The sequence below is a fragment of the Ceratotherium simum genome, chromosome 13, assembly GCF_057802395.1.
Source record: "Ceratotherium simum simum isolate JZ-2026a chromosome 13, ASM5780239v1, whole genome shotgun sequence".
In the NCBI taxonomy this organism is placed as follows: domain Eukaryota; kingdom Metazoa; phylum Chordata; class Mammalia; order Perissodactyla; family Rhinocerotidae; genus Ceratotherium; species Ceratotherium simum.
Genome location: NC_141912.1, coordinates 4,383,103 through 4,402,966, shown reverse-complemented (window position 1 = coordinate 4,402,966; position 19,864 = coordinate 4,383,103). Strand labels below are relative to the sequence as shown.

The 19,864-nt window shown below is 43.2% G+C and overlaps 1 long non-coding RNA gene across 2 annotated transcripts; it reads left to right on the top strand.

Moving 5' to 3' along the window:
- Window positions 1-513: 513 nt before the first annotated feature.
- Window positions 514-7,283, top strand: LOC147915359 (uncharacterized). 2 transcript variants are annotated; one of them, XR_015553938.1, is made up of 5 exons: window positions 514-802; window positions 1,772-1,846; window positions 5,748-5,977; window positions 6,596-6,651; window positions 6,785-7,283. It is a non-coding gene; the product is annotated as an uncharacterized LOC147915359 (long non-coding RNA). The 2 variants fall into 2 exon arrangements; XR_015553937.1 differs by having other exon boundaries at window positions 1,772-5,977.
- The last annotated feature ends 12,581 nt before the right edge of the window (window positions 7,284-19,864 follow it).

Below are 19,864 nucleotides of genomic sequence, written 5' to 3'. Positions count from 1 at the left end.
TATTCCCACATCTAGAATCATCTAACAACTTCCACGAACACCCCAGATATTCAATAACTGCTTGTGGAAATGAAACCGAAAGGAGAACCGAGAATTCACGTTGCCAGGCCCCTGACTCACAACTTCCTGACAGAGCGCACCTCCGCCGCCACCTGCCTAACCCACTTACGTAACCCAGTTTGGCATTTCTCATGCCTCACTCCGCCTGGGAGGTTTTGCAATGGGGTCGGGACTGCCGCGGGGGAGCAGGTGGACAGCAGAGCGCAATTATGCAGAGGCGCGTCTGGCCAGATTGGAAAAGGGACAGCTTTGTCAGGAAGCCTGGACGCAGCACCTGTGCGGAAATAGAAGGGAAAGGAAAGAATGCAGGGCTCACCCCGCGCTCGAGCTCGCCAGGAAGCCTGCTCAAGAGTGGGAGGGGCAGGGCCTGCGGGGTAGAGCGGGGGTGGGGAGCTGGGGGATGAGCTCCGTAACAGCCTACGGGGATTTCTGGGGAGGAGGAGTCGTGGGAAAGGCCTTGCACAGGGGGGATGAAACAAGCTTCTATTTTTGGTCGAAGTCAAGGGGAGGGACTGTACTGAAATGCCCGGCCCTTGTGGGCAGAAGGAGGGTGGGCTGGGGCACACTGGGCCCCTTCCTGCCCTGGGCAGAAAGCAGGGAGGAGGCGCTGTGCCCCTGTGTTGTGGCACCAGCTGGCCAAACCCGCAGACAGACAGTCCGTCATCCCCCAGTGCCTGGAGGTGAGCAGAGGAGGAGGGAGTCCTGACTCCCAGTTTGGTCTGCGTCCTGGACTTGGAGCCGCGTGAGTCCATAGGAAGGGGGCGGTTACCCAGGAGTCTTTCCTGGAATCTCAGGCCCCAGGGAAATTTCCACTGGGGTGCTGAGAGGTACTGGGAAAATGTACCTTTAACCAGAAAAGGGATTTTATCACCTTTGATATTTTAAAACCCTGAGAGAAATGTCTTCTTTGTGCCAGGGACTGTTTCTTTTGCATTTTTTTTTTATTTTGCATTATTTTAATGTATTTTTATTTGCATTACTTCAGTTAATCCTCATAATGCCTCTTGGGGGCAGATACCATTTTCAACCATCAGGAACTCGTGTCTGCCCCCCCCAACCCCCCCCCCGGAGCAGGCGCCCAGCTGCTGTTGGGGAGATGGCCCCCACTCCTCCTTTTCTTGCATTCCTTCAAGCTTCTGTTTGGTGACCTGGCAGGGAGGAAAAGGTTGGGGAGAGGTGGAGATCATGACAAACAGTAGAGAATGGTGTCTATGGGATGCTGCCCTTCCTCCCCTCCCAGTGCTTCAATCCTATTGGAGTATGGTTAGGAATGCAAGAGTGCCAGCCTTATTGAATTTTTCAAGAATGACTCAGAGAGACTCTGGGACTGGGCAGAGTTGCTTGCTGCATTTAGGGTAGAGAAGACCATTCTCTTTGTCTATATAGAAACAGCATTGCTCTGGTGCCCACAGGATGGGGAGATTTAAATGAATCCCAAAACAGTACCTTACATGGTTTTGGGACTCCAGTGATGGGCGTCTCCTGGAGGCGTGGCAGAAGTGAGGGGCGTGGGACAGGTGCAGGAGAGGCAACAGGGGGCGTATGTGATGGAGCAGGTGACAGACTGGCTCTGGGCATGTGAGGCACCCTGTAGGAACTCACAGCAACAAGTGGGGGACACTGTGAAGGGGGTCAGTTTCTGGCAGCCAGACCTGGGGGTGCTCAGCCAACTATAATTTGTCATTAAAAGTAAGCGTAACTTATATTACAGACACAGGTTCATGAGGTCACCTGGGCGCCTGGATCACACTACTGTTGTAAAGAAGAGGAAACAGATGCAGAGAAAGTGAGGACTTTTTAAAAATTGCACACAAAGGCAGAGGAGTGGAGAGCGGTTGGTATTTGAAACCAGCTCTTGCTAATACTCGGGGAGAGAGCACAGCATGTGAAAACCAAGAACCTTTCACCTTCCTCACAGACCCACCTGTTCTTTGTGGCAAGTTGGGCAATGGTTTCAATGTTTGTTTTTTGCCTTGCCTATTCCATCTTTTAGTGAAATTCGTATGGTATTTACCCCTGATAACTTTACTAAAACAGAGTCATTACAGTCTAATAAGGAAATCTACAAAGTTGAGTTTTCTGGTAAAAGAAGACAATTCATTTAAAGGCAGAGTGTTCCATTTTAAAAAGTAGCTGGAGAAAATAGAAGCTTCCATATTGCAGAGAAACAATAATTGTTGATTATGTGAGTTGGGTAACTGTTGAGGTTTGTGGTTTGTTTTGTTTTTTAAGAATAACACTGTGGAAGACTAAATAATATTATGATGGCAATACTCTCCTAATTGGCCTACAGATTCAACACAATCCCTATCAAAATCCCAGCTGCCTTTTTTGCATAAATTGACAAACAGATCCTGAATTCATATAGAAATGCAAGGAACCCAGAAAAGCCAAAACAATCTTAAAAAAGATCAAAGTTGGAAGACACAGACTTCCCAATTTCAAAACTTATGACAAATCTGCACTAATCAAGACAGGGTGGTACTGGCATAAGGATAGACATATATTGAGAGTCCAGAAATAAACTCATATATTTATAGGTAATTGATTTGCGACCAGAGTGCCAAGACAATCCAATGGGGGAAAGAGTAGTCTTTTCAACAAATGGTGTTGGGATAACTGGGTATCCACATGCAAAAAAATGAAGTTGGACCTGTATCTCACACCATATACAAAATTAACTCAAAATGAATCAAAGACTTAAGTGTGAGTGCTAAAGCTATAAAACTCTTGGAAAAAAACAGGAGTAAATCTTTGTCACCTTGGATTAGACGAGACACCAAAAGCACAAACAGCAAAAGAAAAAAGAGATAAATCAAACTTTAACAAAATTAAAAACTTTTGTGTTTCAAAGGACACCACCAAAGTGAGAAGACAACCCACAGAATGGAAAAAAATATTTGCAAATCTTATATAAGAGTCTAGTATCCAGAATATATAAAGAGTTCTTACAACTCAACAATAAAAAGACAACCAAGTTTAAAAATGGGCAAAAGATTTGAATATACATGTCTCCAAAGAAGATATACAAATGGCTGATAAGCACATGAAGAGATGTTCAACATCACCAGTGAGTGGGAAAATGCAAATCAAAACCACTACACACCTACTAGACTGGCTAAAATCCAAAAGATGGACAAATAACAAGTGTTGGTGAGGATGTAGAGACATTGGAACCCTTATATATTGCTAGTGGGAATGCAAAATGAGTTTCCCCTTTGGGAAACAGTTGGGCAGTTCTTTAATAAGTTACACATGGAGTTAAACAACAATTCTACTCCTAAATATACTCAAGAGAACTGAAAATATATATGCACACAATAACTTGTACACAAATGTTCACATAGCAGCATTATTCATAATAGCCAAAAGGTGGAAACAACCCAGATGTCCATCAACTGATGAATGGATAAACAAACGTGGTATATCTGCACGATGGAAATTATTTAGCTGTAAAAAAATGAAGTACAACATGGATGAACCTTGAAAATATTGTGCTAAGTGAAAGAAGCCAGACACAAAAGGCCGCATATCATAGATTTCACTTATATGAAGTCTGGAATAAGCAAATCCATAGAGACAGGAAAGTAAATTAGTTGCTGGGGCTATGGGGATGGGAGCATGGGAGACTGACTGCTAAAGGGTGTAGGTTTCTTTTTGGGATGATGAAAATGTTCTAGAATTAGATGGTGGTGATGGTTACACAACTTTGTGATTATATTAAAACTTTAAAAGATTGAATTTTATGGTATGTTACTTATAGCTCAATTTAAAAAAAAAAGCTCAGATGTGGGTCAAAAAAGTAAAAAAAGAATAACACTTCAAGAAGTATGGCCTGGCAGTGCAGCCATCAGCTCATAAGACATGAGCCCAGACTCTCCCAAGAAAAAGGGCTGGCCTGACCCTCAGAGAACTGGAGGGAGGACCATCCGTTGTCCCTCACGCTCAGGCAGCTGAGCATCTCTCCCTACAGCTGGTACAAAGAAGAATTGCCCTCCAATCTCCTTGAAGAGTCTCAGCCATCCTCCCCAGGGCCTCTTAGAGGCCAGGTCCCACAGCTGACCTTCCCAGGCTATTATATCCCAGAAATCAGGTGTCTCTAGTCCATGTAATGGCTTTCCACATGTTACCCAGTTCTCAACCTGAATGGCCTTGAAGAATTCCGACTGTAAAGGAAGCAATCCAAAGTTGACAGATAGGATCATTGAAGCATTTTTTTATAACACTGAAAACTAGAAACAACCTAATTATCCAATAATAAGGAATTGGTTAGGAAAATTATGATGCATCCCTAAATGGAATATTATGGAACTGCTGAAAGTAATGTCTATAAATAATTTTTAGTGACATGGGGAAATGTTTGTGATAATGGCAAGCAAAGAACACAATGCAAGATACAAAATCATGTGGGAATTATGTTCTCAACTGTGGCAAAAATATACTTACCTTAAGAAATATGGAGAGAAATATGCCATGATATTAATGATCATCTCTAGTGGGTGGATATTTTCTTTTCAAATTTTCCAAAGTATGTAATACTTTTGTTATCGGAAAAAATAAACATTTTGGGGGGAAACTCCAGGTGGCAAAATAGAAGAATTTTAACAAAGCCCTGGATACACCATAGGGGATGAGTGGGAAGACCTCATTGGTCTCACGGCCTGTTCTACAGCATCTGCTGGGGAGAAGCAAAAGTGGGAGGGATGACACCAGCTTGGACATGAGCAGTGCCCATAACAGGGCTTGGGTGGTGGCTTGTGGTTCCAGGACGCCTTCTGCTGGAGGAGCCTGGCCCAGCGTTAACCGGGGACAGGGAAACCATGGATTTGGTCGGGTGCCAGTAGCTCTGTGACTAGGCTGATTAATAAGATTGACAATCAGGACCTCTAGACTTTCTACAGTGATTTCCTGTACATTATTTCTTTTGATCCTTATAACAACAGAGATAAGGACCATTATTACCCCATGGTGCCAACAAGGAAAATGAATCTGTGTTAGTAAAGGTAACACTAGATGCAGTAACAGACCCCAAATTATCAGTGGCTCAACATAATAAAACTTTATTCCCTATTTATGTAACAGTCATGTCCACAGACCACTTCTGGTGCCGTGGCCTTTCACATGGCATTTGGGGACCCAGGTCCCTTCCATCTGTGGCTCTGCCCTCCTCCAGGTGCTCAGAGCCTTCTCCTCCCCGCCAGCAGGTAGGGAAAGAGAGACAGTGGAGGAGCCCGTGAAGGTTACAACTGGCCAAGCCTGGACATGGCAATGTGCCTTCCATGTACATGCCATTGGCTCGAATCAGTCCCGGGACCGCTGCTAGCTTCTCCTGTGCGCCTAGGGGAAAGGAAGCTATTTGAGGAAGAGCTCGCAATCTCTGCCCGAGTCCAAAGAGTGTAAAGGCGTTGGTTGAAGGTCACACAGCTAATAAAAGACAGAGCAAAGACTCAAAATCAGGACTGAGTCTCGGTCTTGTTCATCTTGAGGCTCTGCCATCTTCCAGATCCTCAAAGTCCTCTCCCCTCCGGAATGTTCTCTAGTGTCCTGCCTCTAGCATCCATCTAGGGCATTGAAGCTAGAATGATCCTGGGGGTGGGTAAGAAAGTCTGATGAAAACATTTATGTTAAATATAGTTTTGAGGTTTTCCAGACCCATCAATAACTCTTGTACAATCTTTTCTTCCTAGGTTTCTTTCCCTGATTAACTTCTGCAACTCCCCATTAAACGTTAAAAGTGAAGCAGACACCAATTTTAAGGCAGTTTTCATTACTGTGCTTATGATATATGCCATCATTTATAGGGTTGTTTTTGCAAAGCTTCAAAGGCTCTTCCCTGCTTCTCAGGGCCTCTCACAGCCAGTGGGATCTGCTGCCACCGGGTGGAGGGCGGTCCTTGGCTCTGCCTCATGTTCTGATGGTAAGGAATGTCGTTACTAAAAAAAGCTGAGTATAAACATGAACTTGATGACTAATCATTATCATTAAACAAAGGGTTTATAATTCAAACATGATTTTAAGAAATACAGATTCCTAGATATGCTTATTTATTCACAAACATTTATTAAAAGAAACAAGAAGGGATCTTAATATTATCTGGACACTTCAAACACATTTTCTGATCTGACCGTCATATGAATGCTGCTGGGATGGGTTTTCCTGTTGCCTGTGTGTAGACGGAAGCTAGTAGGCTGGATGGTGAGTGATGGACCGGGGTTTGTCTTCTTGCCAACCTCTTGCTGCTCCTGGCTTTTAACCTCTTTGAACCCATTTCCTTGTCTGTAGAATGAAGAAGGAGTTAAAATTAGTACAAAATAATATTAATACTTACTTCTTAGAGTCTGGGGGAGACTAGAATGGGATAATAAATTCATAGCATCTGGGACATGATTACAATGACTATTTCATTTACAGATAAGGAAACATAGGCTCAGACAGTAATTTTCTCAAATCCAGACAGCCAGGAGTAGTACAGCTGGGGTTTGAGCCTCCCAGGCCCGAATCTTGCTCTTACCTCTTGCTCCCTTTTATCTTCGAGGAGATGCAAGGAATCAGGTGCAAAGACACCTGTGCTTGCCAGCTCATAGTTCACAGGTAAGGGTCCTTTCCGTTTAATTCATAAACTATCTCAGTCACTGTCTAATCAAACCCTACTACCTTTAAAATTGTTCTTTATTCTAACTTCTTGAATTGATAACTTAGTTTATCTTCAATTTTTCTCACCCAGGATGAATGCTCATCAGAAATACTGGAATTTCTAGGGCCGTCTCTCTAAAATGCAGTAAGAATTTATCACAGTCTCCGCCCACCTCATGACAAGGGTTGGAGGACGGCAGTATCGGAGGGAGAGAACATGGAATCACAAGACCTGAGTACCAGCCCCACCACATACTGGCTGTCACACTTCATGCAGTTTTTCCTCCCTGAGCCTCGGTTCCTCAACTGTGAACTGGAGACACTTATGATATACCAACTTACCTCACCGGCTCGTGGGATCAGATGAAGTAAAGCCCATTGCAAATTGTCAAGTTCTGTGTCATTGTTTTTACTATCCAAACCACAATCTATTGCTTGGCAGTTCATCAAATAGGAAACAGATTTCTTTCCCTTGGTAATAATCATGACTAATATATTTCAGGATGTTTTACATTTTCCTGGCCTTAAAATAAAACTGAACCCAAACAAGAATGCAGACACAGTCCGTCATTCAACTCTGGAGTATCTACTATGTGCAAGGTTCTGTGCAAAGTACTCAATAGAAGGTGAGGATAAATAAAGTTCAGTCCCCATCCTCGACCAGTTCATGGTCTGGAGGACACCAGACATGTAAATAAGTGTTTCATACCTTAAAAGAGAAACAAATAAAGTGTTAGAAAAGTTGAAAGAAGCAGGGGTTACTTTCAGTTGAGTGAAAGCAGGGACAGATCCTTGGAGGAGAGAATGTTTGAAATGGGTCTTAGAAGCTGGCTAATATTTGGGCAAGTCAAGAGAAGCACTTGAGCAGACGCTGGGAGGCAGGAGCCTGCAGGCTGTGCATGGAGAGGAGAGGAGTACTTTGACTTGACTCAATCAGTGGGGACATACAGAAGAAGATGGGAAATGGGGACAGAGAAGAGGGAACTTGAATGTCGGACTGATGGGCTTGTGTTCTGAGCAGGAAATAGAAAATTGATCCAGCAGGGGGTTACAGATGACCTGGAGTGGATGGAGATCAAAGGCAGGCAGAACATTTCAGAGGTCACTGCAATGGTCCAAATGTAAGGAAATTCTGAATTAGGACCGCAGCAGCAGAACAGGGGGCTATCTTGTAGGTATAGAATCCAAAGTCTTGTCAGAATAAAGAATATAAAGGCCTGGGACTCTAAGAGCTGGTAAGGAAATCAGGGTTTGTTTCAATGTCTTAAAAGCTCCATGAGTTCATCTATTCAACAAATGTGAGTCAGACACGTGCTAGGGGCTGAGAATAGAGCAATGAGCAAGACAAATAGGATCCCTCATGGGAGGGAGGCAGGCCCTAAATAAGTAACTCAGTATGGAAATGAGGGAAGAAGTAACAGGGTAATATGACAGAATGTTCTGGAGGCAGGACTGGGGGGTAGGGAAAACTCAGGTAAGGAGGTGACATTTTGACTGAACCTTAAATGATGAGCACAGGACAGCCAGGGAAAAGTTGGGGGAAGAGCAGTCTTCACAACTTTGCATCCAAATAACTTTTTAGGGTGTTACCTCTTGGTGTTAAGACACCAAGGTCGCTCTGTGGCCCCCAAACAAGGGACAATCTGTCCCGTAGGGTAGATGACCTGACTTATCTCTTGCATGTAAGAGATTCTCAACCTCTAATAATGTCTTCTTTCTCCCAAAATGGCTATGGTCCAATTTCCCATCCCTTCCTCCAAATAGCTGAAGTTTGGATGTCCAAATGAGTTTTCATTAAGTTTCTCTAAAAGACCAGCTATACAGATAATATTTAGCACCAAACTGAAGTGTCCCAGAAGTTCATATACATTGGATAATCAAGACTCATCCATTGATACATGATATAACAAATGTCCCTGCTCCATTTAATAGACCACTAGGCAGTTTCACAAAAAGACAGGTGACTTTTTCAGTCCAAAGGGTGAGTCAACCCATCTGGTATGACAAATGCTGTTTCTGGCTTAATTCCTTGTCTGAGACCATTTGCCAAAACTGTTTTCATGAATCAATAGTTAAGATAATCTAAGCTGTTCCCAATAGATTCGATAGCACATTGGTTCCAGGCATAAGACATCAATTTGGTTTGGTTATAAAATTTAATATTCTATAATTTGCAGAGAATCTAATTAATGTACCATCTGGTTTTGGAAGAAAGATGTCTGGAAAAATTTGGGGGCTTTCAGGATTAATATTTTTCATCTTCTTCCTGATCTCACTCAAGACCTTTCCATTCACACTAAAAGGTAATAATCTATCTGGAGTATTACCCCTTTATTTCAAAAATGGTAAGTTCATTGCACCTGGTTTACTTTGTAATATGTCCATGCCTTTTTCTCATTCTCTTGCCCTGACTAACGGTCTCCAGCCACAATAAAGTGTCCCTGCTCCCTAACTGAGGGATGTGTGTGAATCTACCCATCATGTCACAACCCGGTCAATCTTCCTAAACCTCAGTTTACGAAACACCTTCACTTACGTTATCTCACTTTGTTCTCATGCTGACCCTGAGAACAGCCCCATTTTATAGAGGAGGCCAGTGAAGCCCAGAAAGGTGACTTGTCCAAGGCCTGGAATCCTGCTCAAAATATTCAACAGCCTCTTGCCCACTACAGAATACAGTGATGTTCCCTGAACCCAGCCCTCCAAGCCTCTCTACCGAGCTTTCCAAACTCTTCTTCTCTTCTCCCATCTCAACTATCGTTCCAATGGAGCTTGTATTTCTGGTGTCCTCTGAGCCTGTCATGCCCCCAAGGGCCTTATCTGGGCTCCTTGGATCCCCCCTAGGAGCCCATGGGTGGTCTTTAGGGAGCCTGAGTACCCTGCAAGGATGCATGCGGAATTTTGCGTGTATGTGCTTCTGTGAGTCCATCTGGGGAAAGAATCCAAACTTTTCATCAGATCCTCAAAAATGCTGATGGCATCCCCCTCAAAAGAAGGGTTAAAAATTAATTTTATACACGTCTTCCTTGCCCCAAATGTGGTCTCCACGCCTCTTGACCTATCTCATGCTATGCTTCATAATTTCTCTTCAGAACTTACAACAAAACCAGCTACTGATGCTGGGGCTTTGCAGATTTCCCTTCCTAGAATAGTTTAATTGTTCTCTTCTTTCCAAATATTAATTCTAAGAGGAAGAAGCCAGAATATTCCTCGGGTGGCCTTTACATATGCAAATAATATGTGATAACTTATCCCAATTGATAGCACAATTATCTGTAAACCTTAATCATTCCCTGCAGGGTTGATTTAAATCCTTCCATTAGCAAAATGCTTCCTATGAGATGAAGAGCATAAGGAGCTGAGTGGATATATTTAACTACATTGATACAGATATGGGATCAACTATGAAAAGAAAACCACACTGTGATCTGTAAGGATTGAATAATGATATTCCAGAATAAAAAAATAAAATCAGTAAAGATTTAATCACTCCCCCAGACACAACAGCAGGCCAACCCCACTGCTTATGGGGAGTTGAGGGCATGTGAAGCTTTGTAAGAACAGACTTGGTTTGGGGAGCTCACGGTGAGGGACCAGAAGCAGTGATGGGAGCGGAAGGTGGGAGGGGGCTCGGGAAGAGGATGAGCAGCATCCCACCGTCACACAGGTAAGGGTAAGGGGCTAGGCAGGACTGTAGCACAGGTTGCCTGTCTGATTACAAGCCCAAGTGTCTCCCCTCTAGGTGACACTGCTCCAAAGGGTGACATCGAGTCCACTTGGACATACAGTGCCACTAGCTCTGCAAGGCCTCCACATCTCAACTCTCCAGGTCACACCCTCCACCCTCTCACACCGCCATCCCCAGACACGCTCTACCACTGATGTCACCAAGATCCCGCTTGCAGATCACAGCCCTGTCCCCTGTCAGCTGTCTCATACGCTCCCCCCCACTCCACCTCACCTTTGGTCTCTAGCCCAGCAGTCCTCAAACGGGCTGCATGTGTGCAGAGTCTTCCCAAGGAGTAAATGGGCACGAGTGGTTTTAGGGAAATCGTATGTTGGATGCTGAACTTCCATGAGAACATAACTTGTGCCATTCAGCTATTGCCACGATAATGCTGCAGAACAAACCACCCCAAAATGCAGTGGCTTAAAACGGCAATCGTTATGTTCTCATGGCAACTGTGGCTCAGGTGGGGTGTCCCTGTTTAAGCTCTCAGTCTGCAGCCTGCTGGGCCAGGGCTGGCTCCCTGTCGTGTGATCAGTGCAATCGCACAGGGCCCTGCACTCAGAAGGAGCCGGAAAACACTGGTGTTGGTACACGGGAGCATGCCCCAGGGGCGGAGAGCCTCAATGCACATGTGGCGCTGCCCGCCCCCACCTCATCAACCTCCCGGAGAGATTCTCAGCTGCCAGCTCCTCCACCCCTGCCCAGTGACCACTGCTGCCCTCTGCCTGCACTGGGGGCCTGGGCACAGGCACAGGGAGGGTTGGGTCACCTTCAGGACACCCTGCAGCGTCTCAGGGTAGAGCAAGGTGGTGGCTATCCCTGCCCCAGACCTCAGTGCCATGGCACATTTCGTGGGCAATGGGCAGGGACTTCCTGTTCACTCCCTACCCAGGTCCTGGGTGCATCCCAGCATGGAGGTTGCTACCCTTTGGAGGTTGCCATCCACCACATGTCAGGGTGATGAGCTGTGGGAAAGGGAGATTGACTCCTGATGCCCACATATTCATTTTGCAATGGGCCCTGCAATCACGCAGCAGGCCCCGGCCGGGCCAGCTCAGCTCCATATCTTATTTGGGGCTCAGTTGGAGGGCAGCACCTACCCAGGGCAAAGTCTGCCTTCTCATGGCAATGGCAGAAGCACTAGAGGCCCAACCAAACTGTGCATTTCAAGGTTCTGCTCACGTTCTGTCCACTAAAGCAAGTCCCTAAACCAAGCCTGAGGCCACGGTGAGGGTATGGGCGCGTAATTTTATTAAGGGGCTGATTAAGAGAACAGGACTGATAATTCAACCTACCACAGTCCTTGTTTCTAAAACTGCTCTCCTTTAGAAGGAGGGAGCCTGTGTCACACTAGTTCTTCTTTCCACATCCCTTTCACAACTGTTCACCTCCCACTTCACCAAGAAAGGCGTGGGCCTGTGTGTGGTTTTAATCAATGAGGCATTAAGTGTAATGAAACTCAATCCTGGAAAAAAGGTTAACATTCTCAGCTCAATGTTCATAGGAAATATTCTAAAATCTTATTTCAATTTATATAAATATTTTTGTTATGGGGAAATATGATAGGGTCAACAATAAAAGACTTTCACGCACAAGAATCTAAAATGGGACAAAATTCTTTAGGGAGAGTGGGATGAAAATATGAAAAGGAATGTTGAAAAAAAATCCCTTTCTTAAAGAACAGCTGGTGGCTATCAAGGCAGTGTGGCATTTAAATTGGACACGCTGAAATCAGAAATGTAACAGTTTTATTTTAAAATGTCAATATTTACCACATGCTGAAAATTACACCCTTTGCTGCTACCTAAACTTAAGGTGAACATTTCTAGGTGTTAACTTAGAAATGTTAGAGCAGGTACCTGGTTTCTCAAGAATCCCTCTGGGGGTAAGCAATCAAAGTTTAAAGTCCACCCCCCAAGGGCAGAGGAACCCTACCCTCTTACCCCACCTCTCACTCCCTTGAGACTTGATTTTCTTCCACACCCTCTGAGCCCCACAGGCAATCACTTAAACTACTAGCACGACCACCTCCCTCCACTCCTTTGTGTTCCTATCCTTCCGATCCACTTGCTTGGGGAAAAGTCAATCTGGATCAATTCCACAATTCCGTTTGTTTGCTCCTATTCCTGGGCAGCTGAGCCCTGACATAGAAAAGTCTATAGCCATGACATCTGTATAAGTCAGAGTTCTCCAGAGAAACAGAACCAATGGGAGATATATATTTATATATGAGAGATTTAGTATAAGATATTGGCTCACATGATTATGGAGGCCAAGAAGCCCCATGATCTGCTGTCTACAAGCTGGAGACCCAGGAAAGTTGATGGTGTCATATGAAGACCTGAGAGCCAGAGAGCCACTGTTGTAGATTCCAGTCCAGGTCTGAAGGCCTGAGAACCAGGAGCTCTGAGGGCCAGAAAAGATCAATGTCCCAGCTCACGCAGTAAGACAGAGTTAATTCAGCCTTCCTCTGCCTTTTTGTTGCCTCCTTGTTCTGTTGAGGCCCTCAGTGGATTGGATGATGTCCACCCACATTGGGACGGGCAATCTGTTTTACTGAGTCCACCACTAATCTCTTCTGGAAACATCCTCACAGACATATCCAGAAATAATGTTTAACTACCTATCTGGGCATCTTGTGGCCCAGTCAAGTTGACACATAAAATTGACCATTAAAGGATCTATCTGATGTCACAGTAAATTCATCATTGTCCACCTCAGAAGGATTTGACAATTCTTCTACTTGTCGTCAGAAAAGAATGTTTTCTTATTCTCATCAACATTTATCCGGAACCTTAAGTCCTTACCCACCAACCATCCCCACCTTCCTCATTCTCCGGACACAGACTTGCCTCCCACTTGAGTCTACTGAGGCCACAGAGCCTAAACACCTGATTGTCTCCTCCTCTCTGTACTCAGAGGATGGGGTGCTCTTCCCCCTGTTCTGGATCAATCCCTCCATCTTTGCCCTTCCTCCATTCCCATCTTATCTTGAGCCTTGCTCTACGACATTTAACAGAGAGTACTCTGTCTTCAGACTCTTTTCTTGGCTTTGTGACGCTGCTTTCTTTTGAACACACACCATTGTAATGTACCACCAACCATTTCTCTGCTTTTCCTAGTCATCACTTCCAAAGCCCTGCACCATTCCTCCTGCCATTCTTTTAAGGTATTAGCTCCTGGCTCACTGATGACCTTTCCACTCTGTCCTGTACTCATTTTGATAACTTCATCAACCTTACGAATGTCTCAGCCCACACCCAGCCCTCAGATGCCGACTTTCTCTCTATAGCAATCTTTTCCTCCCTCCATCTCAGCCACTCGCTCCCAAGATCACATCCTAGACCTTGTTTTCACTAATAATTACATCATGCCTGAAATCCGCTTTTCAAGCATCCCATCATCTGACTTCCACCTCTTATCCTTCCAATATATTAGTTCGAGAAAGCCCACAACACAATTTTTCACCTTATCAAGACTGCTGATCCATGAGCCACAACTTTTAAAAAAACATCCATCACATAATTATAAGCATCAATTTGTAAACACTCTTAGCTCCTTTGTCCTTTTCTCCCCTCCTCATACTCATCAGGAAAATATCCAAGCCTGGGTGAATCTGCTTTTGTGTGATTCCATCCAAGCAACCAAACATTGCTCAGGAAAAATTACACAATTTGGCTGACTGGTTGCACAAGATCAAGACCACAATTAAAAACATACACACCTCCCTAGCTTTCCTACTGCCCCAGTAAATTTGCTTTCACATTCTCCTTATAGCTTCTCTCTTCAAATCTCCTTTCTCCCTCCTCTCTCAGCTGATGGTCTTCACCTTTATGGGAAAAACAGAAGCAATCTACATGTTGATGACTCCGTATTTAAACGCCCAGCCTGACTGCTCCACTGCTCCAAACCTGTACGTCCAACAGCAGACTTGATATCTCCATCTGGATGTCTGATAAGCACCTCAAATTTAGCATAACAGCACTCCAAATTTCTCCCAAAGAAACGGTTTCTCCCCCAGTCTTCCCAGTCTCAGCGGATGGCACTACTTTCTACTCGGTTGCTTATTAAAGTGTTCAGTCTTCCAATAGGCCCCACTGCTGCTTGCCTACCCAATATCCATACTTCTTTTCTTTCTTACTAACAGAACCCAAGTTCAGAGGGTCAGTGTGAAGAGCCATAGTCCTTACCTCCCCAAACGTATTTACAGAGAAGAGCGGTCACGTGACCCCAGTTCTGGCCAATAAGATGTACTCAGCAGTCCCAGGGGGCGGTGTCTCCAAGGAAGCTTTGAAAAGGGGAAGACCCAGCGGGTATTACTGCTTTTGCCATTCCCCCTTTGTCTTTCTTCTTGGCTAAGATGCACGTATTGTGCCTGGGGCACAGCAACCATCTCAGGAGCAGAACAGAAGTCGCCTGGGAAGGATGCCTGATGGCCTCGTGGCACGCCGTTCCAGCCTTGCACTGCCTGTCTCAGGACTTCTTGTTGCTTTTGAAAAAACAAACCCCTATTTGGTGAAGCCGCTGCAGTTAGGTTTCCGTTATGTGCAGCTGACTGTAATTTTCGATGATGTACCCACGATACTGACGGGAAGGCACAGGAATCCTCACTTCAGAACCAACCCTCTCCCCCAAGGAAGATGTTTTCGCTCCAATCGGCTTATCAAAGAAACAAACAGCTAGAGGCAGATAAGTTCCTAAATACATATTTTCTTCTTTTTCTACATTTAGACACTAAGTTCCCTTGCTTTGGTTTTGAGTTGCACAAAAATATTTGGATATTTTTTCCATGACTTCTCCCCTAATACATTTGGAAACTGGCATTTGGGCTTCTCATATGTTTGTTTATGAGGATTTTTCCCCATATAAGCCCCTCCATGTACATACAGGTCAGAGCTTTCCTAGGTCCAGTTAATTTTCTTTCTTTCTTTTTTTTTTTTTTTTTTGGTGAGCATGATTGGCCCTGAGCTAACATCCATTGCCAATCTTCCTCTTTTTGCTTGAGGGAGGTTGTCCCTGAGATAATACCTGTGCCAGTCTTCCTCTGTTTTTTGTATGTGGGACGCCTCCACAGCATGGCTTGATGAGCAGTGTGTAGGTCCGCGCCCAGGTTCCAAACCTGCAGCTGCGGAAGCGGAGCACGCTGAACTTAACCACTACACCACCAGGCCAACCCCTCCAGTTAATTTTTTAAAGAAATCCTTATATAGTGCTTACTATGTGTCCTAAGTATTTTGCAAACATAACCCACTTAATTTCCTAACAACCCTGTGAGGTAGGTGTAATTTTTATCTCCATTATCCACATAAGGAAACTGAGGCACAGAGAGGTTAATTAACTTGTTCCAAGTCACACAGCTGCTGGTAAATGGCAGAGCAATTGTTCAAACCCAGGTAGTTTGGCCACAGAGACTGTGTGCTGGGCAAAGCCCATGTGAAAGAGGAAAATTAAACCAATAAACAGAAAACAGAAACAACAAATATTCTTGAAGAATTTGAACACCTACTGAGTTTAAAGCACTAGGTAAACCTAAGAAATACAGGAACTAGATATCTGCCCTCTGTTCTCAAAGAGCTTACAGCAGAGCAGAGGACAGACATCTCCAGTAACCTACCGTGTATGAAGAGAACGACTTCGGGTAACGCAAGCAAGAGGAAACGTGCTTAGACCTTGCACGGACATGGGATAGCGTTATGACAAAGTTTTCCAGGAAGCATCCAGATGTCTCTGTCCAGGATGTCACGGGGGCCACAAAGCACGCTTCTTCACAGCCAACTCAGACTCTCATCTCAGCTTAACTGGTTGTGTGACCTTGGTCGAGTCACCTCCTCTCTAGGACTTGGACTTCAGCATTGCAGTGAGGCATCTGGACTTGGAGATGCCACAAGGTCACCTCCAGTTCTGATGTTGATGGGAATATGGTGTTTCTGTTACTGAGCCTCCCCTTGCTCATCCCGTAAGCCTGAAGCTTGAGCTTCTGCCCTTGCAGTCGGCTCTGATGTATTTTTTTAAGTGGGAACCTCTTTCCGTGTCAGTAAACATAATGCTAATTCACAATTGTGTGTGTGTGTGGGGGGGGAAGATCAGCCCTGAGCTAACATCCATGCTAATCCTCCTCTTTTTGCTGAGGAAGACCGGCTCTGAGCTAACATCTATTGCCAATCCTCCTCCTTTTTTTTTTCCCCAAAGACCCAGTAGATAGTTGTATGTCATAGTTGCACATCTTCTACTTGCTAATTCACAGTTTTTAGTGCCTGCATAGTAATATATTGTATGTCCCTAATTTATTTAATCAATCCTGTTTTATTCACAGTTAGATTGCTTCTGAATTTGCTGCCATGAATACCTTTGTACTCATATCCTTATGCTTTGTCTAATTATTTCCTAAGAAAAAAATTCCCAGAAGTGAATTTTCTAAGTCAAAGGGAAAGCACAATTTTAAAGATTTTGGTGCATATTGTCAAATTTCTTCCAGACAGTTTGCCCCAATTTACACTCTCACTAGGAGCACATGAGAATCTCTTTTCCCCATAACTTCATCAACCTTAAGTATTATCTTTAAAAGAACAAAGAAAAAAATTTTGCCATTTTACTGACGAAATAGTTTTATCATTTTAATTTGTATTTCCTTAGTTATTAGTGATGTTATCAATTTTTCATACGATCATAATTCTTCAGTAGTGAATTGGCTATGTGTCACCATTACCTGTTTTTCCATTGGTACTATTCATGTTTTTCTTTTTGATTTAGATATCAATATATTTTTGTATTTTACACTTTATAGCTGTTATTTTTTCTAGTTATTTTAAAGCTACTAACCCATTATTTACTACATATGTTGTAAATATTTTCTCCATTTTACCATTTGCTTTTTAACATTGTTCATGGTTCTTTAGTTGAACAGAATTGGTTAACTCTCATGTAGACTGGGAGTAGGAAACCTTTTTCGGTAAAGGGCCAGATAGTAAGCGCTTTAGGCTTTGTGGACACGCCGTCTCTGTCACAGCCACTCTGCTCTGCCGCTGCAACAGGGAAGCAGGCGCTGGCAACACGTGAATAAATGCACGTGGCCGGGCTCCCGTAAAGCGTTGTTTATAAAAAGAGATGATGGGCCGGATGTGGCCTTCAGACTGTGGTTTGCCAAGCCTACCCTCCAGTAATCTATACATCTGTCTGTCCATTTTTCTAGCTAAGGCTCTGGTGTTTGGTCCCTCTAGCCTCAGCCACATCTCATACTAATTCAGACCTGATCCGTGACAAAGTCCACAGCGAGTGGGATGCACAAGCCTGCAACCCTTGAACTGTCTTTCTCTCTGTCTCTGTCATTCCATCAGTGCTGCTTTATTTAGAGAACCAAGCACTGCCATGGTTCGAGGCATTCACTTCTATTACATCACTTTATGAAATAAAAATGTAACAGCATCCCTGGTTTTGTATTTCTTTTGAGTGTTTCCAAAACATAATTTAGAAAAAGATTATTTCCCATATTTCCAAAGAAAAATGATGGCTCTCTCTGAAATATCTGAGTTTCCATAAATCTATTGTTTTACCTAATCACCTGTGGCATTTGCCATCATTTGATAGGTTAGGTTTGTGAGATTGGCTCTCTAGAGATGTACATTTTCTCTTTGGTACTTTTCTTGTAATTAAGAAGGTTGCCAACAGGTAAAATATGGGTCCTTGGTAATGGCCTATGATCTGAATCATTAGATTCCCTCAAAGTACATTTAAGAGAGAAAAAGAGAGCTTCATCCTTTCCCTCTCGATTATACCTTTCATTTTATGTTACAAAATCATAATTTATTAAAACAGGCAAGCATAAGTATTCAAAAGAACTAAAATCACGAAATTTAAATTCATAGGACACCACTGAAAGTATTCTTTAAAGAAGGTGAAGTATTCTTTAAAGACTGGTCATGATCTAAGAAACAGAGTCAATATATTTGAGCATTTGCTATCTGCCAGGACTATGCTAAGCACTGTTCAATTATTAACTCATTTAACCCTGACAACTCTGCAGTGTGTATACTAATATTACCACCATTTTATAGACAAAGAAACTGACACTTAAAGATATAAAGTTTCTTGCTTAAGTTTACACAGCTAGTGACAGAGGCTGAACTTGAAATCCGGTGTGTCTAAATTTAGAGTCCATACTCTTTAAACAGCTTTTCTTAATAATTCTGAATCATAATTCTTAAAAGTTACTCCCCTCCCTCACCCCCAATAATAGCAGTAGTAATTGCAGCAGCAGCAGCAGACATTTATACAGTGCTTGGTATGTGCCAGGCCTTGTTCTAAGAACTTTCCATGTACTAACTCTATTAATCCCCCTAAAGAACTTTATTAGGTAGGCACTATAACTATCCCCATTGTTTGGATGAGGAAATTGAGGCACAGAAAATTTAAATCAATAAATGTCAGAATCAGGATTAAAACCAGGCTGTCCAGCAGGCTCCAGAATCCATGCTCTTAATCACATCGTTTCAGTTACAGGATATTTGGAAATCACAGGAAAACATGAAAACCAATAACCAATTCAGTGCAATGCTTATCAAAATTCTAATGGTATTTTTCACAGAAATAGAAAAAAGTCCTAAAATTTGTCTGGAACCACAAAAGACACTGAAAGCAATCTTGAGATAGAAGAAAAAATCTGGAGGCATCACACTTTCTGATTTCAAACTGTATTACAAAGCTTTAGTAATCAAAAGAAACAGACATGTAGACCAATGGAACAGAATAGGGAGCACAGAAATAAACTGATGCATATATGGTCAACTAATCTTTGACAACGGCACCAAAAATACACAATGGGGAAAGGACAGTCTCTTCGGTAAATGGTGTTGGGAAAACTGGATATCCACATGCATAAAAATGAAATTGGACTCATGTCATGCACCAAAATCAACTCAAAATGAATTAAAATCTTAAATGTAAGACCTAAAACTATAAAACTCCTACAAGAAAACATAGGGGAAAACCTCCTTGACATTGACCTTGGCAATGAGTTTTTGGATATGACACCAAAAGTACAAGCAACAAAAGCAAAAATAAACAAGTGAGACTCTATCAAACTAAAAAGCTTCTGCACAGCAAAGGAAACCATCAACAAAATGAAAAGGCAGCCTACGGAATGGGAGAAAATATTGTAAACCATATATCTGATAAGGGGTTAATATCCAAAATATATTAGGAACCCATACGACTCAATAGCAAAAAACCCCACATAACCTGATTTTAAAATGAGCAAAGGAACAGCATACACATTTTTCCAAAGAAGACATACAGTGGCCCACAGGTATGTGAAATGGTACTCAACATCACTAATCATCAAGGAAATGCAAATCAAAACCACAATGAGATATCATTTCACACCTGGTAGGATGGCTACTATCAAAAAGTCGAGAGATAACAAATACTAATGAGGATGTAGAGAAA